The 24,649-nt window shown below is 39.8% G+C and overlaps 1 protein-coding gene and 1 long non-coding RNA gene across 21 annotated transcripts in view; one reads left to right on the forward strand and one right to left on the reverse strand.

The window, feature by feature from the left end:
• LOC108175508 (uncharacterized) overlaps positions 1-24,649 on the forward strand; it is a 164,048-nt gene that overhangs the window by 33,730 nt on the left and 105,669 nt on the right. For 8 of the 20 annotated variants that reach the window (XR_007914666.2, XR_007914665.2, XR_007914661.2 and 5 more), the window contains 3 exons: positions 6,777-6,838; positions 11,245-11,316; positions 20,323-20,353. This is a non-coding gene — a long non-coding RNA (uncharacterized lncRNA). Of the gene's footprint in view, positions 1-6,776; positions 6,839-7,108; positions 7,186-8,162; positions 11,317-15,410; positions 15,444-20,322; positions 20,354-24,649 lie in introns of those variants that run through there. The other 12 variants (XR_007914670.2, XR_007914664.2, XR_011384210.1 and 9 more) reach the window with 5 other exon arrangements.
• The window catches only part of ITFG1 (integrin alpha FG-GAP repeat containing 1), a 240,511-nt gene that overhangs the window by 18,281 nt on the left and 197,581 nt on the right, over positions 1-24,649 (reverse strand). The gene's annotated exons all lie outside the window — the stretch shown is intronic.

The raw sequence follows: 24,649 nt of genomic DNA on the forward strand, positions 1-24,649 counted from the left end.
TCAATCCACTTGATAGACATTTGGGTTGCTTCTATCTTTTGCCTTTTGTGAGTCATGAACTTAGATGTATAAATATCTCTGAGACTCTGCTTCCAATTTTGAGTATATACTCAGGTAGAACTGGTCATTAGGTAATTGTAGGTTTAATTTTTTGAGGAATTCCCATATTTTTTTTCCTCCAGCAGTTGCATCATTTCCCATTCCCACCAGTAATGTATGAGGGTTCCTATTAACATCTTCACTGATATTTGTTATATTCTGTCCTTTTATTAATGCTATACTAATGGTTGATTTCCATTTCCTTTATGACCAGTGATATATGACATCTTTTTCTGTTGGTTGGCCATTTATTTCTGTATCTTCCTTGCAGAAATGTCTAGTCTCTTGTCTATTTGTTATTTGTGTTATGTCTGTTTTTGTTGTTGAATTGTGGAAGTTCTTTAGGTATTCAACATACTAGGACCCTATCAGGGATAAGATTTGCAAATATTTTTTACCATTCTGTGGGTTGCTTTATCACTTTCTTGAAAATGTTCAATGCACATATATTTAAGTTTTTATGAAATCCAATCCATTTTTATGTTGCTATCAGTGCTAGGAGTCCATTGGCAAATCTGAGCAAAGGCATATTTACTCGTATTTTCTTTCAAGAATTTTTTATGGGGCAGGCATTTCGTGCAGCAGTTAAGTTCCTGCTTGGGATGCCTGCATTCCTTATGGAAATACCTGGTTCAAACCCTGGCTCTGCTTCTGATCTGGCTTCTTGTTAGTGCACAGCCTGGGAAGTAGCAGGTGAAGACTGAAATACTTGGGTCCCTGGACCAATGTGGAAGACCAATACTGAGATCTGGGATCCTGGCTTTGGACTGGCCTAGCCCTGGTCATTTCAGGTTTTTGGGGGAGTGAACCAGCAGACAGAAGAATATGCCCCCCCCCCCATTCTCTCTCTATCTCTGTCTCTGTCTCTCTCTGCATTTAAAGTAAAATGAATAGGTCAGCACTGTGGCAGAGCAGGTTAAACTACCACTTTTGATGCTGGCATCCCATATCAGTTCTGGTTCAAGTTCCAGATGTTCCACTTCTGATACAGCTCCCTGTCACTGTGCCTAGGAAGATAGCAGAAGATGGTCCAAGTGCTTGGGCTCCTGCCGCCCACATGGGAGGAAAGGGTGGATTTCCTGGCTCCTAGCTTTAGCCAGGCATAGACATAGCTGTTAGGGCCATCAGAAGAGTAGACCAGTGGATGGAAGATTGATTGATCTCTCTCTCTCACTCTGCCTTTCAAATAAATAAACTTTAAAAAGTAAATAACAAATTTAAAACGAATTTTATGATTATAGCTCTTATATTTCAGACATTCATTTATTTTGAGTTTAAATATGGATCTAACTACATTTAAAACAATTATTTAAGGAGAGAGAGAGAGAGAAAGACATACAGACAGGGAGAGCAAACTTGAGGCTGTTGGTTCACTCTTCAAAAGCCTGCAAAAGCTAGAACTGAACTAGGGCCAAATTTGGGAGCAGGGGAAGGAGGGGAAGGAGGAGGGGGAGGAGGAGGGGGGGAGGAGGAGGAGGGGGGAAGAGGAGGAGGGGGGAAGAGGAGGAGGGGGGAGGAGGAGGAGGAGGAGAAGAAGAAATTAGAAAAATTAAAAACAGTGTTGGAGAATTATGGGATACTATCGAACTACCCAACATTCTGGTCACAGGAATTTCTGAAGGTGTGGAAGACAGAATGGATTAGAGGGCCTATTTAGTGAAATAATTACAGAACTTCCCCAAATAGGAGAAAGAAAGGGATATCCAAGTACAGGAAGCACAGAGAACTCCTAATAGAATGACCAGAAAAGATCCTCACCATGACACACTGTAGTTAAACTTTCAATAACAAATCATAAAGAAAAAATCCTAAAATGTGCATGGAAGAAATGCCAGATTACTTTCAGAGAATCTCCGATTAGACTCACAGTGACTTCTCATCAGAAACACTAATGGCTATGAGAGAATGGAGAGACATAGTGCAAATCTTAAGAGAAAACAATTGTCAGCCCAGAATACTATACCCTGTAAAGCTCTCATTTATGAATGAAGGGGAAATCAAGACCTTCTACAACACCAAAAATTGAAATTAGTCACCATCCATCTAGCCTTCCAAAAGATGCTTAAGGATGTGCTACACACAGAAACACAGAACATGACTATGTCACCATTATGGAGGGTTGTGGGTGGGAGGGAAGTTATGGGGGGGGGGGAAGCCATTGTAATCCATAAGATGTACTTTGGAAATTTATATTCATTAAATAAAAGTTAAAAAAAAAGAAAGAATATGAAGGCAGAAAAATCTCTGAACAAAAGTACAAAGGAAATCCAAAGTGAACAATAGGAATATTTATGGGAAAATGGTAGGGACAAGTCATTACTTATCAATAGTAACACTGAATATAAATAGCCTCACCTCTCCAGTTTAAAGATAGAGACTGGCTGAATAGGTTAAAAAACAAGATCTATCTATTTACTGCCTACAAGAAGCATACCTTATCAACAAAGATATATACAGACTGAAAGTGAAAGGATGGATAATTTCCATACTAACAGAAAGCAAAAAGGAGCAGGAGAAGCCATTCTAATATCAGACAAAAGAGACTTTAACACAAAGAAGGGCACTAGGGCACTATGTAATGATTAAGGGATCAATTCAACAGCTAAATGCAACTATACCCAATGCCAGGGCATTTGGCTATTTAAAACAAATGATGAAGGATCTAAAGGGAGACATAGATTCCAGATATTGTAATAGGGTACATCAACATTCCAATTTCACCAATGGACAGATCAACTAGACAGAAAATCAGCAAAGAAATAACAGAGTTAATCAACACTATAGATCAAATGGACTTAACTGGTATCTACAGAACTTTTCATCCCACAGTTGTAGAATACACATTGTTCTCATCAATGCATAGAATGAGGATAAACCATATACTAGGCCATAAAGCAAGTCACAGCAAATTAAAAAAAATCAAAGTCATACCAGGCGTCGTCTTTGACAATGAAATGAAGCTGGAAATCAACAACTCAAGTATCTCTAGAACATATTCAAACACATGGAGACTGAACAACATGTTCCTGAATGAACACTGGGTCATAGAAGAAATCAAAAGAGAAATTAAAAAATTTTTGGAAACGAATGAAGACATAAAACATATCAAAACTTATGGGATAGCCGGTGCCTGGCTCACTAGGCTAATCCTCCGCCTTGTGGCGCCGGCACACCGGGTTCTAGTCCCGGTCGGGGCGCCGGATTCTGTCCCGGTTGCCCCTCTTCCAGGCCAGCTCTCTGCTGTGGCCAGGGAGTGCAGTGGAGGATGGCCCAAGTCCTTGGGCCCTGCACCCCATGGGAGACCAGAAGTACTTGGCTTCTGCCATCGGATCAGCGCGGTGCGCCGGCCGCAGTGTGCCGGCCGCGGCGGCCATTGGAGGGTGAACCAACGGCAAAGGAAGACCTTTCTCTCTGTCTCTCTCTCTCACTGTCCACACTGCCTGTCAAAAAAAAAAAAAAAAAAAAAAAAAAAAAAAAAAAAAAAAAACTTATGGGATACAGCAAAAGCAGTGTTATAAGGAAGTTTATAAGCAATTGGTGCCTACATCAAGAAATTGTAAAGGTATCAAATAAATGAGCTATCAATGCATCTCAAGGACCTAGAAAAACAACAAACCAAACTCAAAGTTAGTAGGAGGAAACAAATAATTAAAATTAGAGAAGAAATAAAGAAAATTGAACAAGAAATCACAAAAGATGAATGAAATGAAGAGCTACTCTTTTTTTTTTTTTTTGAAAAATAAGCAAAATTTATATACCATATACACCACTGGACCAACTAGCCAAAAAGGAAATGAAACAACAGTTACCACAGAAATAAAAAGAATCATCAGGTATTACCACAAAAAGCTGCATTCCAACAAATCAGGAAACCTAGAAGAAATGGATAGATTCTTGGATACATATAATCTACCACATTGAGTCATGAAGATGTAGAACACCTAAACAGATCAGTAACCAAGAGAGAGATTGCATCAGTAATAAAGACCCTCCCAACAAAGAAAAGCCCAGGACCAGATGGTTTCACTGCTGAATTCTACCAGACATTTAAACAAGAAGTAATTCTAATTCTTCTCAAGCTATTCAAAACAACTGAAAGGGAAGGAATCCTCCCAAACTTGTTCTATGAGTCCAGCATCACTTTCATTCCTAAACCTGAAGAAGATACAACAGACAAAGAGAATTACAGACCAATGTCATTGATGAACACAGATGCAAAAATCCTCAAAAAAATTGAATCCAGCAACACATCAGAGAGAACATTCAGCCAGAACAAGTGGGATTTATCACTGGTATGCAGTGATGGTTCAACATTTGCAAATCAGTAAGTAGGATATATCACATTGAGAAACTGAAGAACAATAACCATATGATTATCTCACTAGATGCAGAGAAAGCATTTTATAAAATACAACATCTTTTCATGATGAAAAGCTTAAGCAAATTGGATACAGAAGGAACATTCCTCAAAACAAGACAATTTATGACAAACCCATGGTCAGCATCATATTGGATGGGGAAACATTGGAAGCATTCTTCTAAGATCTGGAATCAGACAAGGATGCTCAATCTCACCACTGCTATTCAATAAAGGCCTGGAAGTTTTGGCCAAAGTCATTAGGCAAGAAAAAGAAATCAAAGGGCTACAGATTGGGATGGAGGAAGTCAAACTATCCCTATTTGCATATGACATGATTCTATATATAGGGGATCCAAAAGATTCCACTGAGAGACTATTGGAATTCATAGAACTTGATAAAGTAGAAGGATATAAAGTCAACACACAAAAATCAGTAGACTTTGTATACACAGACAATGCCATGGCTGAGAAAGAACTTCTAAGATCAATCCCATTCAAAATAGCTACAAAAAAATCAAATACCTTGGAATAAATTTAACTAAGGATGTCAAAGATCACACTATTTGTTGAACTCTTAGAGTAGGGTTAAACTTATGAGTATAAAATTAACTGAAAATAGATAAGTAAAAAATAAGCATGGGAATAGGAGAGGCAGGAGGAAGAAGGGTGGGAGGGTAGGGTGCAAAATATCACTATGTTCCTGAATCTGTATATAGGAAATACCTGTGTTTTATATATCTTGAATAAAATTTTTTTTAAAGAAAGAACACCAAAAATTATGGAAATGTGTTGAATACACATGTATTTTTTCATGTATTGAAAGGATCATGTTGTTTTTTTTCTTTGTTCAATCAGCATTATGTATCATATTGAATTTCTTACATTGAACAACACTTTTATATCCTGGGACAGACTTCACTTGATTGTAATAAATAAATACATTTAATATGTTGTTGATTTAGCCTGTTAGTGTTTAGTGGGGGGATTTTTCCATCAATAATCATGCAGGATATCAGTATAGTCTTCCTTTCTTGTTCCATCTTTGTATGGGTTTGGAATAAGGGTAACTGGCCTCACAGAATGTGTTCTGAGGCCAGTGCCGTGGCATAGCAGGTAAAGCCGCCACCTGCAGTGCTGGCATCCCATATGGCTGTTGGTTCAAATCCAGGCTGCTCCACTTCCGATGCAGCTCTGTGCTATGTCCTGCAAAAGCAGTAGAAGATGGCCTAGGTCCTTGAGCCCTTACACCCGTGTGGGGGACATGGAAGAAGCTCCTGGCTCCTGGCTTCAGATCAGCTCAGTTCTGGCCATTACAGCCAACTGGTGAGTGAACCAGTGGGTGGAAGACCTCTCTCTCTCTCTCTTTGCCTCTCCTTTTCTCTCTGTGTAACTGTGACTTTCAATTAAAGAAGTAAATCTTAAAAAAAAAAAGAATGTGTTCCTTCCTCTATTTTTTTCCTTTTTTTTTAACATGCCTTTTTTTTTTAAAGATTTTATTATTTATTTGCGAGTCAGGGTTACAAAGGGAGATAAGGAGAGGCAGGGAGAGAGACAGAGAGAGAGAGAGAGAGAGAGAGAGAGAGAGAGAGATATGTCTTCCATCCGCTGGTTCACTGCCCAATTGGCCACAACGGCCAGAGCTGTGCAGATCCGAAGCCAGGAGCCTCTTCTGGGTCTCCCATGTGGGCGCAGGGGCCCAAGGACTTGGGTCATCTTCTACTGCTCTCCCAGGCCATGGCAGAGAGCTAGATTGGAAGTGGAGCAGCCAAATCTTGAACTAGTGCCTATATGGGATGCTGGCACTTCAGGCCAGGGTGTTAACACGCTGTGCCACAGCGCCAGCCCCATCCTGTACTCTTTTTCATATGAGTTTGAGTAGTTGATGCTAATTCTTCTTTAAATGCTTGGTGGAATTCGATACTGCAGCTGTCTTCTTTTTGGGGAGGTTTTTGATTTCTGACTCTGTTGGTAAAGGTGCTTAAGTTATCTAATTTGTTGATATGCAGTTGTTTATAATCTCTTACAGTCTTTCCAATTTCACAGGACAGTAGTAAAGTCCTCATGTTCATTTTCTGTCTTAGTGATTTGCCTGTTTTTTCTTATTTAGTTTAGCTAAAGGATTTTCAATTTTGTTGATCTTTTTGAAGAGCCAACTTTTGATTTCTGTGTCTATTATTTTTGTACTATCTATTTCATTTATCTACTGAAACAAATAATTCCCTCTTTCTGCTGGCTCTTTGGATTAATTTGTCCTTGCTTTTTCAGTTTCCTTAAGATATAAAGGTAGGTTGTTAATTTGCAATTCTTGTTTTCACAGGTTCTGCTTGTAGCCACAGAATTCCCTCTGAGAATTGCTTTTGCTGCATCCTGTAAGTTGTGGTATGTCCTGTTTTTGTTTTCACTAATCTCTAAGTATTTTTTAGCTTAGTTGATATACAATCTTATCTTCTCGAGTGAACCACTCATGCAGTGAAGTAGTTGATCCCATCTCCCACCCTATATAAAAATCAACTCAAAGTGTTTAAAGGGTTATATTTAACTTTTAGACCATAGACCCCAAACTATGATACTACTAGAAGAAAACCACAGGGGAATGTTTCAGGATGTTGGCCTAAGCCAAGAATTTCTCAATTTGACCCAATTGTACAGGCAGAAAACCAATAATTGATGAATGAGATGACAACAAACTAAGATGCTTCTGTACAGCAAAGGAGACAATCAACAAGGTGAAGAGAAAACCCACAGAATGGGAGGAAATACCACAGGCTCTTTTAAATACTTATTTCCCCTAAATTTTTTGAAGTCCCCTTAGTTTTGTAAAGAGTTCACTTTGCTTGGGGTTAATTTTTAGAATATGAGGAACTCTAGGCTGGCGCTGTGGCTCACTAGGCTAATCCTCTGCCTGCGGCGCAGGCACCCCGGGTTCTAGTCCCAGTTGGGGCGCTGGATTCTGTCCCAGTTGCTCCTCTTCCAGTCCAGCTCTTTGCTGTGGCCCAGGAAGGCAGTGGAGGATGGCTCAAGTGCTTGGCCCTGCACCCGCATGGGCGACCAGGAGGAAGCATCTGGCTCCTGGCTTTGGATTGGTGCAGTGCGCCAGCCCTAGTGGCCATTTTGGGGGTGAACCAACAGAAAACGAAGACCTTTTTCTCTGTCTGTCTCTCTCTCTCTCTCTCACTGTCTAACTCTGCTTGTCAAAATAATAAAATAAAAAAATAAAAAAGAATTGAGGAACTCTAATATTTAACTCAGCAGCAAAAAAAAAAAAAAAAAAAAAAAAAAAAAAAGATTTGAAAATGGGCAAATGACCTGAACATTTTTCAAAAAAGGATACACAAATGGCCAACAAATATATGAAAAAAAGGTTCAATATTTCTAATGGTAGGGAGTGACAACCAAAATCATCATGAGGTATCATCTTACCACAGTTAGAATGGTTAATATCAAAAAGACAACAAATCTTGTTCAGGGTTTGGGGAATGGGTAAGTCTCATACATTATTAAGGAGAATGTAAATTAGTACAGCCATTGTAGAAAACAGTATAGAGATTCCATAAATAAGCAGAAATAAAACTACCATATGATTCAATAGTCCCACTACTGGGTATATATCCAGAGGAATTGAAATCTCTATGTTCAGGATAAATCTGCACTTGAGTTTTATTGTGGCCCTATTTATAACTGCCAACATATGAAATCAACCTAGGTATCCACTGGCAGATGAATGAATAAGAAGATTTGCAGGGGTTGGTGTTGTGCTGTAGCGGGTAAAGCCACTGCCTGCAGTCCTAGCATCCCATATGGGTGCCAGTTCAAATTCCGGCTGCTTTGCTTCTAATCCAGCTCTCTGCTATGGACTGGGAAAGCAGTAGAAGATGGCCCAAGTCCTTGGGCCCCTGAGCACACGTGGGAGACCTGAAGGAGGCTCCTGGCTTCGGATCAGCACAGCTCCGGCCGTTGCGGCCAATTGGAGAGTGAACCAGTGGATGGAAGACACCCCCTCCTCCCCGGCCTCTCCTTCTCTGTAACTCTGACTTTCAAGTAAATAAATAAATAAATAAAAATCTTTTAATAAAAGAAAATTTTGCATACACAAAAGAATATTATTTAGCTGAGAAAGAATAAAACATTCTGTTATTTGCAGCGGCATGGATAGAAATGGAGGACATTATGTTAAGTAAAATAAGTCTGGTGTATAAAGAGAAATACTGCATTTTCTCACTCACACATGGAAGTTAAAAGAAGCAGAGAATAGAAGAGTGGTTACCAGGACCTAGGGACTAGAGGGGGAGTTAATGGCTACCAGGGTGCAGCTGAGAGGAGGAGTAACTGCTAATGTTTTTTTTTTTTCTTTTTTCTTTTGACAGGCAGAGTGGACAGTGAGAGAGAGAGACAGAGAGAAAGGTCTTCCTTTGCCGTTGGTTCACCCTCCAATGGCCGCCGCGGCCAGCGCACTGCGCTGATTCAAAGGCAGGAGCCAGGTGCTTCTCCTAGTCTCCCATGGGGTGCGGGGCCCAAGCACTTGGGCCATCCTCCACTGCACTCCCTGGCCACAGCAGAGAGCTGGCCTGGAAGAGGGGCAACCGGGACAGAATCCGGTGCTCCGACTGGCACCAGAACCCGGTGTGCCGGCACCGCAAGGCAGAGGATTAGCCTAGTGAGCCGCGGTGCTGGCCTCTGCTAATGTTCTATAGCAGGATAAGATAACTATTGTAAAACAATTAATTGAATATTTCAAAATAGTAGGGTTTGAATGTTCCTGATACAAAAGCAATTATATGTCTGAAGTGACAGACATTCCAATTACTCTGATCTGATTATACATGGTACACAGTATGCCACACCTTACCCCATAAATTATTGTATGTGAAAAAAATTAAAAAAAAAAAGAGGGGCCAGCACCGTGGCTCACTTGGTTAATCCTCTGCCTGCGGTGCCGACATCCCATATGGGCACCAGGTTCTAGTCCTGGCTGCCCCTCTTCAGTCCAGTTCTCTGCTGTGGCCCAAGTGCTTGGGCCCCTGCACCAGCAAGGGAGACCAGGAAGAAGCGCCTGGCTCCTGGCTTCGGATTGGTGCAGTGCTGGCAGTAGCGGCCATTTGGGGAGTGAAGCAATGGAAGGAAGACCTTTCTCTCTGTCTCTCTCTCTCTGTCTATAACTCTACCTGTCAAATAAAAAAAATTAAAAAAAAAGATTCCATATTAAAAAATTAAACAAAATACATTTTGCAAGCAATAATAAAAGGCTTAACAGGTACTGAAGGCTTATGATGGGCTTATGTATTATTTCAATTATTCATAACAACAGTTGTATGAGAATAGGTACTGTTACTATCTCTTAATCATCAGGAAGTTTAGAAGTTAAACAATTTCACCAAAACCACGTAAGTACTGAGTGGTAGAAGCTGGGACTGTGACGTAATTTCAGCAGCCTAATTCCAAATCCCCTGCCCTTTCTCATCACCTGAAACCTTGTCTTCAGGTGAAAAGAAGTGTGATATTTGTCTTATTGCTCTATAAAAAGGACTTCGAATGCCATAAAATACCCCTTCCCAATGCCAGTTGTTCCTTTTACTATTTGCAAATCTGTAATATTTGTGGGTCCTAGGATCTGGGAATCTGAAACATTTTAAACACAAGCATGAACTTCAGTTAACATTTGCTGAGTATTGTAAATCTAGGCTATAGGGGCCGGTGCTGTGGTGTAATGAGTAAAGCTGCTGTCTGCTGTGCCGGCATCCCATATGGGTGCCGGTTTGAGTCCCAGTTGCTCCACTTCTCATCCAGCTCTCTGCTATTGCCTGGGAAGCAGTGGAAGATGGCCCAAGTCCTTGGGCCCCTGTACCTACATGCAAGACCAGGAGGAAGCTCCTGGCTCTTGGCTCCTAGCTCCTGGCTTCAGATCAGTGCAGCTCCGGCCATTGTGGCCAACTGGGGAGTGAACCAGTGGATAGAAGACCTCTCTCTCTCTGTGACTCTGACTTTCAAATAAATAAATAATTCTTTTAAAAAAATCTAGGCCATAAAGCCATACCTCATTGTTGTGGTGTTTGAGTTCACTGAGTTATGTCTTGGGCTTTGTCATGCTCCCACTCTATACACAAAGCCTGGGCATTTTAAGCAGTTCTGGCATTTGAACCTGGTTAATCTTGTTAATTTTCAATGTTCTTTGCTGAGGAAGAGTTTAATCTGATTGCACCTCTGTAGGATAAGATTATGCAAAAGACAATGATCTGGCTACAGACTAGCTTTTGACTGAGACTAGAATAAGCTCGGCTTCTCTGGCTCATTCCAGAGAGTTAAAAGGATTATACCTGGCAGACTGAAAATGTCATCATTCTCACCATTTGTAGGTGTATGCTAAGAGAAACATCATCACAATTTTGTTCCATACCATGTGATTTTAAATTATATTTTCCTAAAAGAAAGCAGTATGACACCATGAGGTAGAATTCAATATTTCCCTGTGAAGAGAATTTATAATACTGATAATGTCAAGTTGGATAATAATGTACATAGCAGGGTTAACAAAAACAACTTTATACGATAATAATATATTCAGATAACTACAATATTAAATGTATTTCATTACATAGGGACTCCAGCATACAAATGATTTGGCCAATAGGGTATCTTCTTATTAATTAGCAGGTACTCTTTGGTTAATGAACTATTTCTTATTTCCTAGCTGTCTAAGAGAACTGTGCTTTTGTGAATCTGGTGCAATCCATCTAGATTCCAAGTAAGTGATAGATGTTCCCATAATCAATGTGTTCTTTGCTCATTAGGTGACTGACAATGTATCCTTCCTCCTGGCATGATGAAGAAATGGAGAGATGGAGAGATACACTGTGTTCCAGGTATTGATATATTTGTTGTGTGTGTTTTTTTTTTTGTTTTTTTTTGGACAGGCAGAGTTAGACAGAGAGAAAGGTCTTCGTTTTCTGTTGGTTCACCCCCAAAATGGCTACTAGGGCTGGCGCGCTGCGCCGATCCGAAGCCAGGAGCCAGATGCTTCCTCCTGGTCGCCCATGCGGGTGCAGGGCCCAAGCACTTGGGCCATCCTCCACTGCCTTCCCGGGCCACAGCAGAGAGCTGGACTGGAAGAGGAGCAACCAGGACAGAATCCAGCGCCCCAGCTGGGACTAGAACCCGGGGTGCCTGCGCCGCAGGCAGAGGATTAGCCTTGTGAGCTGCAGTGCCAGCTGATATATCTGATATATTTTTTTTTCATACTAATCTTATCAAGAGTAGTTTGGGTTCTGTTAAGTTTCAAGGATTTTTTGATAAATGACCAAATAAAACATAAAAAAAGTCACTTTCTTTCCTTTGCTTCTAGTCTATTTTAATTGCTAACAGGGTAAGTTTCTGATATAGCTATTAAAATCTTTCTAGCTATAACAATGATCATAATCCCTTGTTCTTAATTGCCAGTTAAAGGTAATAATTTGTATTATTTAATTTGATGAGACTCATTATAAATACCTATCAAATTAGATAGTCTAGCCAGAATAGAGTTGAACAATTAAATTGGTATTTGTAGTCTACTCTGATAACATAATTTTTCCCTGATATTTTAAAATGATTTAAAAAATGTTCCAAGTTTCAAACATCTAATGCATAAACTTATACAAAAAAATCTGGATGTTAGAAGCATCATACATACCAACACATATTTTTAATTTGATGAAATCAATTTAAAAAACCAAGGCTATTTTAGTGACTTTTTATAAAAATAAGTGATCTTATACCTCAATGCCATGAATATCCTGAATAACAGAGAAGATCACAGTTGTTATACTGTGATGATTTCTGGTAACGTACTATTGACCACTTTTTAAATAACAAAATTAGAGTGGCCAAAGAAGGCAAATGATAAAATCACAACAGTGATGATTTTTGACAATGAAATCCATTTGCTCATGTGTTGTTCAGCTATTCAGAAAGATAGTTAATTCCTATATACAAAACAGAGTAACGCTAACAGGCTATTTTGTTGTCAACAGGTTAAATTTACTATACAATATCATATTATAAGGTGACCCTAGAATTCAGAAAGGGAAGAAAAAAAGAGGACAAAGTAGATTTGGAAGCTAGGAAAAGGCTGATTTGTACTGAGAAGAATAGAAATATTAGCATTTAATTCTTAAAATTTGTATTTCCTAGGCTTCATCACCTGACATTTAAAACATCTGCTAAATCACACAGTGTCTTGTTCTCTTAGTTTTCTGACTTAACATTCTCTGATTTGTGGGAAGGCTTTTGGCATAGTTGTTAGGAGCCCAAATTCTCCTGTGGAGTGCCTGGATTTGATTCCTCTCTCCAGCTACTAACTACAGGTCTCTAGAGGCAACAGTAATGGCTCAAGTAATTGGGTCCCTTTCACACATGTGGGAGTCATGGATTGTGTCTCCGGCTCCTGGCTCCATGCTGGGTGTAGCCCCAGCTATTGGGGGCATTTGGGTTGTGAACCAGGGGATGGGAACTCTTGCTCCTTCCCTCCCTCCCTCTCAAAAACAAAACAAAACAAAACAAAAAAACCTATTCATTTTAGTTAAATGGATGATTACTCATAAAGATAAAAGAATGAATGGTCTCTCTTTGATGGTAAAATCTTCCATGGGTTTATATGACTAAGTCACACCCCTTTATTTAGATTTTGGAATATCTAGTTCCCAATGTAATGGCTTCTCACAAATTGCTCACTAAATTTTTGTTTAGTTTGTTTCTCCTATAGATATCAAACACTTGAAATCTATCAGGCACTTTGTTGACTGGAGGAGCACGTTAATCTGATAAAAAATTAGAAATCTAAGACCTGTATTAAGTTACTGTTACTATGTAAGTGCCATCCTACTTACAGAACAGCTTAAGAACAAAATATATTCTGTCTTCATAGAAAGGCATAATCCTTGAAGAGAAAATGGATTTAAAAGAATGTGGCATGGGGCTGGCACTGTAGGGTAATAGGCTATATCTCCACCTGAGGTGCTATATGGGTGCCGGTTTTTGTCTGCCTTCTCCTCTTCTGATCCAGCTCTCTGCTTATGGCCTGGGAAATGGCCCAAGTACTTGGGCCCCTGTACCTGCATGAGAGACCTGGAAGAAGCTCCTGGCTCCTGGCTCCTGATAGGCCCAGCTCTGGGTATTGCAGCTATTTGGGGAGTGAACCAGAGGATGGAAGACCTCTCTCTCTCTCTGTCTCTCCCTCTGTCTGTAACTCTCTCTTAAAAAAAAAAAAAAAAAGAATGTGGCACGGTCAGATGTTGTGAAACCTGCATCCCATATTGGACTGCCAGTTCAGGTCCTGGCTACTTGGCTTCTTTTCTAGTCTTTCTTTAAATTTTTTGTTAATATAAAGAGATCAGATTTCATGTATTTCATAGATACAATTCTAAGAAGATAACCATACTTTCTCCTTTCTCCCTCCTTCAATCTTTTCACCTTCCTTCCTTTTTTTTCCCCTTTAATTTTTGTAATAACATAACTTTCCATTTACTTCATAATCACAGGCTTATTGCACCACTTAACCATAATGTTCAAAAGTGAAAGTAGAAAGACCATTGTTCCACAGGAGTATAGACAAAGGCTAAAAACAATAATCAGATCTTAAGATGTTCATTTCAGCTTCCTGTTAATGCACTCGGGAAGGCAGAGGATGATGGTTCAAGCACTTGGGTCCCTGCCACCCATGTGGGAGACCCAGATGGAGTTCTGGGCTCCTGGTTTTGACTTGGTCCAGCCCTCTCCAGCCCTCGCTGTTAACAGATATTTTGGGAGTGAGCCAGTGGATGGAAGATTCTTTATCTTTCTCTGCCACTCTTTCAAATAAATAAGTAAATAAATAAATCTTTAAAAAAATTTTTTGCTGGTACTCAGGTGTTTGAAAATGTGGCCTGCAAAGAAGATCCTGAAATATCTTAAGTGAACGGTACAAGCAGATGGGGAATTTGTGTGGCTATATGTTAAAATGCCAGACTTTTTTTTAAAAAAAGATTTTATTTATTTCTTTGAGAGGTAGAGTTACAGACAGAGAGAGGGAGAGACAGAGATGTCTTCCATCTATTGGTTCACTCCCAAAAAGGCTACAATGGCCTGAGCTGAGCTGATTTGAAGCCATGGGTCTCCTACATGCAAGCAGGGGCCCAAGCACTTGGGCCATCTTCCACTGCTTTCCTATGCCATAAGCAGGGATCTGGATCAGAAGAGGAGCAGCTGAGATGTCAAAACAAAAGGTGGAGGCTTAGCATATTATGCCACAATGCAGGCCCCCAAATGCCAGATTTTAAAATGGTATCTATTTATGGAAAACTTTTTAAAAACAATGGTTGACCTGTTTTCCTAGGAGCTGATATGTACCTTATACTGGAGAATAATGGAATCAATTCACTTTGTTACTCATGAGGAGTATTTTTAATTATTTCTGAACTCAGCTTCTAGACAGCATGCAAAGATAAAGTGATTAAATGTGTGAAATATGCAGCAGAACCTCCTACTAGACTATGCTGAGGTGCCTCCAGTCTAGTTACTTTATCTTTGTACTCTGTTTCTATGGCATAGCCTATTGGCTTGCACAATATATGTACTCTGTAGATACCTGATGTAGTAAATTGAAGGTCTGGCAGTAAATAACAAGCATAATTTGTTCAATGGTTTAACTTCAGTTTTCCTTGAGATCTTATAGTATGACATGTCAGTGATTATTGTTGAAGATGTCCTTTTGGGCTTTGAATAACAACATGCTATCAGCTTAAATACTGGGACTTGAATAAATATGCAGGGAACACAGGAGACTGGTGATTGCAGTATTATGGAAGACACATTGTATTTGAATGCCAAAGATACGTATTATAACACTGCTTTAGTAAGTTCCTTACCTTCCTGTCCTCCTAAGCCTTTATTTGTGTATTCACCTAAAAGTTTGCTGAGTGAATGTTGTGTGCTTTTTACACAGAGATGAAAAAGGACAATCCTTGCCCAGGAGATGCTTAAAAATATAACTTAATACATTATCCCTCTTAGTAGTTTTTTTTGTCTGTTCTACTTAATATGACTGGTTAATTCTGTAATTAATACACAGTTATTCTTAAGTGTTAAAAATTAACTGAAATGTGATCCCTGTTAAACATAAGAGTGGGAATAAGAGAGGGAAGAGATGTATAATTTGGGACATGCTCAAGCTGACTTGCCCCAAATGGTAGAGTTAAAAACATACCAGGGGATTCCAATTCAATCCCATCAAGGTGGCATGTACCAATGCCATCTCACTATTCCAAGTGATCAATTTCAGTTCACAATTGATCATAATGAAAGGACTAAGAGTCAAAGGGAGCACATAAACAAGTCTAGTACCTGCTAACACTAACCGATAGAATAAATAAAGGGGAGAGTGATCCAACATGGGAAGTGAGATACTCAGCAGACTCATAGAATGGCAGATGTCCTAAACAGCACTCTGGCCTCAGAATCAGCCCTAAAGGCATTTGGATCTGGCTGAAAAGCCCATGAGAGTATTTCAGGCATGGAAAGCCAAGACACTCTGGCAAAAGATCTCTGCGAGTGAGATCCCAGTGGAAAGAACAGGTCTTCAAAGAAGGAGGTACCTTTCTCTGAAGAGAGGAGAGAACCTCCACTTTGACTATGACCTTGTCTAAACAAGATAAGAATCGGAGAACTCAGAGGGCTTCCATAGCCTTGGAAACTCATGACTGGAGCACAGGGAGACTACTGATGCCATAGACAGGAGTGTCAATTGGTAAAGTCAACAACAGGAGTCACTGTGCACTTACTCCTCATGTAGGATCTCTGTCCTTAATGTGCTGTGCATTGAGATTTAATGCTATAACGAGTACTCAAACAATATATTTCACTTTGTGTTTCTATGGGGGTGCAAACTGTTGAAATCTTTACTTAATGTATACTAAACTGATCCTCTGTAAAAAAAAAAGAAAAGAAATTATCAACTCCCAACTTGACTCTCACTGGGATTAAACATGACAATAGGTCTGATCTGATTTCATCATCATTTAAAAAAAATCATCTATTATTTTTCACTTTATGTTTCTGTGTGGGAGCAAACTGTTGAAATCCTTACTTAATGTATACTAAGCTGATCTTCTGTATATTAAGATAATCGAAAATGAATCTTGATGTGAATGGAAGGGGAGAGGGAGTGGGAAAGGGGAGGGTAGTGGGTGGGAGGGACGGTATGGGGGGGAAGCCATTGTAATCCATAAATCGTACTTTGGAAATTTATATTCATTAAATAAAAGTTAAAAAAAAAAGATATAACATTGGAAAACATAATTCAGTGTTTCATCTAAAGTTAGAATAGCTACAACCTACTGTATCATAATTATAATAGTTATCTTTTAGTCTATATAAAATGCATTGTAAGATATAAAGCATGATAAAAATATTAGTTATCTTGATCATTTTATATCATTCCTCATATCTTCTGGCTTTCTTAGTTGAATTTCAACAGCTTAGTTCCTGAAAAATAGTGTAAATTGTTAATTATTATGGATGTTTTTATAATTTTTTTCAAACTTCCTTTTTTTAATAAACTAAGAAGTGCAGAATCCTGGTTGAAGCTATATTTGTTAACCTGCTTCCCAATTGTAAATTTAGAATGTGAGGGTTTTTTATATGTCTCTTTTATCTATTGTTATTAAATTGATTTATAACTCCCCTATCACAAAACTCAACAGTTTAAAGCATTAAATTCAGTGGATTTTAGTGCATTCACAAAGTTATGCAACTGTTACCACTAATGCCAGTCTATTTTCATCACCAATAGAAACCCATACCTCTTAGCAGTTATTCCCTATTACTCTTTCTAGCCTCTAGTAACTACTAATTTTGTATCTATGGATTTGCCTATTCTGGATCCTTCATATAAATGTAACCATTTAATATGTGGCCTTTTGTATCTTCTTTTACTTAATCTTTTATAAGGTACACTGATGATAAAGCATGTTTCACTTTTATCATTGGATAACAGTCTGTTAATGGAAACACTACATTTGGTTTATCTACTGCTCATCAGTTGATGAAATTTGATTCCCACTTTTGACTATTTTAAAAAATTTATTTTATATATTTATTTCAAAGGCAGAACATGAGAGAGACAGAGACAGAGAGATCTTCTATTAACTGGTTCATCTCCTAAATGGTCCCAACAGCTCAGGCTGGGCCTGGCTGAGGCCAGGAATCAGAACTTCATCCTGGTCTCAGATTCATGTGAGTGGCTCGGGCCCAAATAGTTGGGCCATCTTCTGCTGCTTTCCCAGGTGCCTTAGCAGGAATCTGTATCAGAAATGGAGTAGCCAAGACTTGAACTGGCACTCTGAGATGGGATGCTAGCCCTGCTGTGCCAGAACACTAGTACATTTAGTACATTCACAAGGTTATGCAACCGTTACCACTAATGCCAGTCTATTTTCATCACCAATAGAAACCCATACCTCTTAGCAGTTATTCCCTATTTTCTTTCTAGCTCCTAGTAACTACTAATCTTGTATCTATGATTTGCCTATTCTGGATCCTTCATATAAATGTAACCCTTTAATATGTGGCCTTTTGTATCGTCTTTTACTTAATCTTTTATAAGGTACACTGATGATGTAGCATGTTTCACTTTTATCACTGGATAACAGTCACTTTTCGGCTGTTATGTGGATAATAGCCACTTTTTGGCTATTATGAATACTGATGCTATGAGTCGTGTATTTTCAGTTCTTTTGAGAATATATCTGGGAGTGAAATTTATGGGTCATATGTTATATGCTCACTTTAATTTTTTGAGGAACTGAGTAATTTGAATTTGATAACTGCTTTTCTATAGCTTAATGCACATAAGACTCTGATGAGGGAATGGTAAAAAGCCTTTACTAATGCATGTTAAAAATAATGCAAAGGGAAACAATAAAATCCACATCTCTCATAAAACCAAACTGCATTAGGTGTTACTGCCTGTGGAGTTCCAGCTTAATGGTCAGTGTTCCTTCTGAGTTGCATTAGGGAGGTAAACTTTTCTGAGGTTATGTGCAGTTATGTTTCAGCTGTCATTCATACAGCTATTTTTAAACTGGACAATGTTGTATAAATGAGCTAAACTAGAAAGTGTGGCTCATGCCTCAGTGGACTTTATGTTCCATACATGAGATCTACACCTCTTGGAGGGGCAAAACAATGGTCTTTTTGTTCTAAGGGATCTTTTTAAGTGGCAACAAAAAAGGATAAGGCAGGAAAAGTACTGAGTTTTGTTTTGAGACAGGAATAAAAGATGCATAACTACTTTACAAACCAAAGGTGAGAGATTTTTTTAGTCCCAGACTGCGAGATAGGTTATTTTTACTGAGACATGTGAAATTTAAAAGACAAGGTGACAGAGAGAGAGAGAGAGAGGGAGAAACAGAGAGAGAAAGATTTTCCATCTGCTGGTTTACTCCCCAAATGACTGCAACAGCCAGGTCTAAGCTAGGTAAAGCCAAGAGCCAAGAAAACTCCATTCTGGTCTCACAAATGCATGGCAAGGGCCCAACCAAGTACCAGGGCCATCTTCCACTGCCTTTCCAGAGGCATTAGCAGGAAGCTGGATTGTAATCCAAGCAGCTAGGAATTGAACCCACTCTGATTGTGGGATACTGATGTTTCAAGTGGGATCTTACCCTGTTGGGCTACAACACTAGCCTCTGTTTTAAAATCTTAAAACAAATGTTTTCTAGAATAAGTAGCTGTTACACGCTATTGGAGAGACCTGGAGGCAATTACTAGCTAACAATGTACAAAACCCAAAAAATATCAATAATTTTTGCTTTGTCATTTCTTTCACATGGACTTCCTTTCTAGAGGACATGATTAAAGTAGTGACTGCAAGTAAGCATATTCTTTTTAAACTGTTCTTGCCTTCTGCTTTTCTAAATTTCTTTCCTTTCCCTAGCCACTCAAGTCTCTATTGCCCCCAAGCACCTTTTTATTAATGTTGACATTTCCATCTGTAAATTCTTACTTGGTTTTCAAGTACAGCAGAATTCATTCCTTTTCTGCAATTATTTTTGTGTAAAAACTAAACAAACCAGGAGCCAAATAAATGAAATTTAGTGGTTTACATAACGGTAATGGTTTTAATACTTCTGAAATGGTGGATTAGCTGGACAGTTTCTTTTGGGGTTCACTCATGTGGCTGTATTCAGCTGGTGGGTCAGCTGGGTAGAGATGACTGCATAGGCCTCTTTATGGTCTTTCAGATTTAATGCGGCTGGAACAGTATTCTTCACATGCTGTCTCAAGGGTTTACCAAGGCACCACTTGTGTCATGTTTGCTGATGCTCCATTGCCAAAAGCAAAGTCAGTGTGGGAGAAGAATGCTGGTATGGATACTGGGGAGGCATGAATCACTGGTGGCTGTTAGTGTAGCACTTTTTAATCTGAATTCTCATGAAAGTAAAATTGTTGGCTGGCACCGTGGCTCAATAGGCTAATCCTCCGCCTTGCAGCGCCGGCACACCGGGTTCTAGTCCTGGTCAGGGTGCCGGATTCTGTCCCGGTTGCCCCTCTTCCAGGCCAGCTCTCTGCTGTGGCCTGGGAGTGCAGTGGAGGATGGCCCAAGTCCTTGGGCCCTGCACCCGCATGGGAGACCAGGAAAAGCACCTGGCTCCTGGCTTCGGATCAGCGCGATGCACCGGCCACAGCGCGCCGGCAGCGGTGGCCATTGGAGGGTGAACCAACGGCAAAAGGAAGACCTTTCTCTCTGTCTCTCTCTCTCACTGTCCACTCTGCCTGTCAAAAAATTTAAAAAAAAAATTAAAAAAAAAAAGAAAGTAAAATTGTATTTTCTTTTTATTTTTTACCCCGCTTTTCAGCTTGGGAAGATTCAGCTGATATATCTTCAAGGTCAGTAATTCTCTTGGCTATGTCCATGTTACTGATGAGTACATCAAAAACATTCTTTATTTCTATTACAACATTTCTAATTTCTACCATTTCCCTTTTCCATTAGAACCTTTAGCATCTTAAAAGTATCTATTTGAAATCCTCAGACTTATACTTTATTTTTTTAAGATTTATTTTATTTATTTGAAAGATAGAGTTACAGAGAGAGGTAGAGACAAAGAGAGAGGTCTTCCATCTGCAGGTTCACTCCCCAGAGGGCCTCAATGGCCAGAGCTATACTGATCCAAAGCCAGGAGCCAGGAGATTCTTCCAAGTCTCCCACGTGGGTGCAGGGGCCCAAGCACTTGGGCCATCTTCCACTGCTTTCCCAGGCCATAGGAGAGAGCTGGATTAAAAGAGGAGCAGCCAGGACTAGAACCAGTTCCCACATGGGATGCCGGTGCTTCAGGCCAGGGCTTTAACCCACTGTGCCATAGCGCCGGCCTCTATACTTCTTAAAAAAATATTTATTTACTTATTTGAAAGGCAGAGTTAGAAAGAAAGAGAGAGAGAGAGAGAGAGAGAGAGATCTACGATCTGCTCATTCACTCCCCAAATGGCCATAACGGCTAGGGCTAGGCCAGGCCGAAGTCAGCCACTTCATTTATGTCTCCAACATGGGTACAGGGGCTCAAGGATTTGAGTCATCTTCTGCTGCTTTCCCAGGCACATTAGCAGGGAGATGAATTGGACGTGGAGCAGCTGGGACTCAAACTGGTTTCCATATGGGATGCTGACTTCACAGGTGGTGGCTTTACCTGCTATGCCACAACGCTGGCCCCCAGACTTTGGTTAGGTATAAAAGCTAGAGGGAGCTGAAGTTTGGTATTTCAATTCTCTCAGGTCAATTAGATCCTGATAAATACCCGATTTGGTTAGGCTTTGGCAAATTAGTTCCTTTTGATGGAAGATGTTAAGGAGAACAGTGATTCTCAGAGTATTAAAAAAAAATTAGCTCTCTCCTGCTACACATACACATGGAAGGTCAGGGGATTATTTTTCAGATTTATATCCTGTAAAGTTGGTGTGGCTCCTGGAGGTGAACATCATGAATGTGTGTGGTACACTAGGGCTGAGTTTCCCAGAGGTTTTAATCTTTTAATGTAGTCTCAAACTCAGATTTCAGACACGGGCCAATTACCCGTGAAGAGTTAAAAACCAGAATAAGACTTATATTTGTTGACTGTCAAACTATTTTTTGGTGTGTCCTCCTAATAAATTTACATTTCCCATAATTTTGACTTTGTTACTGCTGCATCTACATTTCTTCTTGCTCACTCTGGCCTTATCAAATGAAGACTTCCATGAAGTTTACCTGATCAATCTAGTCTACCGGTTTCTGATGAACTTTTATTATTGCTAACACTAATCTGATACTTACTATTGCTTTGTAATTACTATTTCAGAAAACTTATATTTTAAAGTGTATACAAGGGGACTTAAAAAGTTCATTGAAAATGGGAATCAAACACTTTATTTTGGTGCAAAAAAGTGAAATCTATGCAATTTTTTCACAATATCCATTTTCTCTGACATTATTTATTTATTTGAGAGAGGGAAGGAATAAGGCAGAGAGAGAGACACACACACAGAGAGAAATATACTCACATCTACTGGTTCACTCCCCAAATGCCCAAATTGCCTACAGCTGGGCAGGACTCAAGTTCAGAGTGGGGAACTCCAACCAGGTCTCCCACCTGGTTGTCAGAAACCCAATTATTTGAGCCATTATCACTGCCACCCAGGGTCTGCTTTAGTGGGGGAGTCAAGACCTGGAGCTCTAAATGAATCTAAAAAAAAAAAATTTAAACACCTGAGAATAATTGTGTGTTAATTACAGAGTTCAACCAATAGTATTAAGTAGAACAAAAAATACTAAAAGGGATAAGTATTAAGTTGTTCATCGACAGTCAGGACAAGGGCCAATCAAGTCACTCTTTCTCATAGTGTCCATTTCACTTCAACAGGTTTCCTTTTTGGTGCTTGGTTAGTTTTCACCGATCAGGGAGAACATATGATATTTGTCCCTCTGGGACTGGCTTATTTCACTCAGCATGATGTGTTCCAGATTCCTCCATTTTGTTGCAAATGGCTGATTTCATTGTTGTTTTTTTTTTTTTTTTTTTTTTTTTTTACTGCTGTAGAGTATTCTATAGAGTACATGTCCCATAATTTCTTTATCCAGTCTACTGTTGATGGGCATTTGGGTTGATTCCAGGTCTTAGCTATTGTGAATTGAGCTGCAATAAACATTAAGGTGCAGACCGCTTGTTTGTTTGCCATATGGGTGCTGGTTCGAGTCCTGTCTGCTCCACTTCCGATCTAGCTCTCTGTTGTGGCCTGAGAAAGTAGTGGAGGAGGGCCAAGATCCTTGGGCCCCTGTGCCTGCGTGGGAGACCCGGAGGAAGCTCCTGGCTCTTGGGTTTGGATCGGCACAGCTCTAGCTGTTGCGGCCATCTGGGGAGTGAACCAGCAGTTGGAAGACCTCTCTCTCTCTCTGCCTCTGCCTCTCTGTAATTCTGCCTTTCAAATAGTAATAATAAAAAAATCTTTTAAAAAAGATCCTGTTACATCTACTTATTCATTCACTAATACTTTTTTTTAAGAATTTTTTTCAAAAATTTATTTATTTATTTGAAAGAGTTAGAGAGAGAGAGAGGAGGAGAGGCAGAGAGAGAGAGAGAGCTCATCATTCCCCAACTGGCTTCAATGGCCCATGCTGTGCCGATCTGAAGCTGAGATCCAGGAGCTTCTTCTGGGTCTCTCATGCGGGTGCAGGGACCCAAGGACTTGGGCCATGCTGTACTGCTTTCCCAGGCCATAGCAGAGAGCTGGATTGGAAGTGGAGCAGCTGGGTGTTCAACCTGTGCCCATATGGGATGCTAGCACTGCAGGTGGCAGCTTTACCTGCTACACCACAGCGCCGGCCCCTTAGGATTTATTTATTTCAGAGGTAGAGTTACAGACAGATAGAGGGAGAGACAGAGAGAAAGGTTTTCCATCCCCTGATTCACTCCCCAGATGGCCACAACAGCCAGTGCTAGGCCAGGCTGAAGCCAGGAGCCAGGAGCCAGGAGCTTCATCCCAGTCTCCCACATGGGTGGCAAAGGGCCCAGACACTTGAGCTTTCATTTGCTGCTTTTCCTAGCAGGGAGCTGGATCAGAAGTGGAGTAACTGTGACAAGGAACCAGCACATATGTGAAAAGCCAGCATTCCCACAATGCTGGCCCATGTGATTTGTTGTCTGTAAATATTTTTGGAAAACTGTAAATAATTTTGGAAAACTTTTGGTCATTGGTTACTTCAAAGATTTCCTTAGCTCTGTTCTGTCTTCTTCTGATACTCCAATTATATGCATTAGTATATTTCACTCTTTGAAATTATCTCATGGTTCTTGGATTTTTTTTAATTCCTTTTCTCATTTTGTGTTTACATTTAGTTTGGAAAATTACTATCAAGATCACTTATTCTTTCCATGGGCATGTTCAGATTACCAGATTACTGATGAACTGGCATTCTTCATTTCTGTTACAGTGCCTAGTGTTTCCTTTTGATTTTTACAATTTTTATCACTCTGCTAACATTTTCATTTGGTATGTATTTCCACTTTTTCTTCTATTAGAACATATTTATTGGCGCAGAAGTTGTGGCACAGCAGGTTAAGACACCATCTATGATGCCAGCATCTCTCCCATCAGAGCACTGGCTCAAATCCCAGTTTCCCTGATTCTGATCCAGCTCCCTGCTGATGCACCTGGGAAAGCAGCAGCAGAATGGGTGAAGTACTTGGGCTGCTGCCACCCATGTGGGAGACCCAGGTGTAGTTCCAGGCTCCTGGCTTTGGCCTGACCTGGCTCCAGCCATTGTGGCCATTTGGGGAGTGAACCAGTAGATGAAGACCTCTCTCTGTCTCTCCTGTTACTCTGCCTTTCATAAATAAAATGAATGCCTTTTTTTCTTTTCTTTTTTAAAAGACCACATTTATCATATTAGCCACAGTTTAAAAATTTGTGTGTTAATCCCCAAACCTGTGACACATCTAATGTTTGCTTTGTCTGTTCAGCCTACTTCTTTTTGTCTTGTAATTTTTCACTGACAGTCAGATAGGATGTTAAAGATTAGGTAGGAAGGTTCTTAGTGTGAGGTTTTTTGTTAATCTGGCTAGGATTTGGGCTATGTTTAATGTTTGCTATGATGTAGGAGCCAGTATCTTCAACATCCTTTAATGTCTTTGATTTTGTCTTCCATTATGTTGG

The sequence above is a fragment of the Oryctolagus cuniculus genome, chromosome 18 (assembly GCF_964237555.1).
Source record: "Oryctolagus cuniculus chromosome 18, mOryCun1.1, whole genome shotgun sequence".
Taxonomy (NCBI): domain Eukaryota; kingdom Metazoa; phylum Chordata; class Mammalia; order Lagomorpha; family Leporidae; genus Oryctolagus; species Oryctolagus cuniculus.